The following is a 909-nucleotide window of genomic DNA, read 5'->3' as shown; positions in this document are numbered from 1 at the left end:
CTCGTTGCATACTTTCTTCCTCTACAGAACTGTGTATGATGCACTTTCTTTACAAACAGACCTGGCTTATGCAGTGTCAGCTTAACCATACTTTCACTTCTGAGATTTGGAAGACATTTCAGTGTCCTGAACCAGAAAAATTCACGCTTCAGTGTAACTCACTTCTGTTATGACCAGTGAAAGCTGGAAACTGAAAATTTCAAGGCCCTGCTGTTTGACATCCAAGGATTGTTTTCTTGAAGTGAGCTTAGTAACTGTTATGTTGACTTGCCTATTCTACCACCAGATCATGGTCATAGTGGAGGACTACACCTTCTGGTGCCTTAAGAAGCCTTGATGTGTATTGCATTTTTCCACTAGAAAATGCTAGGAAAAAGAAAGGCTGCTATGTTTGGTTTTGCACTACCTGCCAGGCAGAAAATGCTACACAGCAGAATGCCACAGGAAGCATGGGTTCTGGCTGTATTAGCTGGGACAGAGCTTGTGTTGACAAGCCTGATGGTTAAACACTGCTCTGCCTGCAAAAGAGGGTACGTTGTACAGAGGAGTGCTGTAGGGATTCATGGTGCAGCTCTTGTCACCTCTCAGCAGCATGCTGCTGTCCTCTTCCGTTTGCTTTTGTAATGGAGCAAAGCTAGCTTGAAAACCAGTGTGGCTGAAAACTGAGCATTTATCATAAGGCTTTTCAGGTTACCATTGCATCTGAAGAGATTGGAGTTCATGTTAAAAAGCTAGGTGAGACTTCACACAGTAAAATTGCAAGTCCTGTGGATCTCCTGAAAGCTTTGAAAAGGGCTTCATACCATCTTCCTGCCATCTGCATAAAACCCTACTGCTATGTGCTCTATTTCCAGGTGTGATTTTGGTCACATGGATAGAAGAGAAAGCGGTACAGTAGCTACAGCTTTT

This window comes from Pelecanus crispus, chromosome 6 (genome assembly GCF_030463565.1).
Source record: "Pelecanus crispus isolate bPelCri1 chromosome 6, bPelCri1.pri, whole genome shotgun sequence".
Classification (NCBI taxonomy): Eukaryota; Metazoa; Chordata; class Aves; order Pelecaniformes; family Pelecanidae; genus Pelecanus; species Pelecanus crispus.
The sequence above is the reverse complement of the archived record's forward strand: the minus strand, read 5'-3'. Positions refer to the sequence as shown.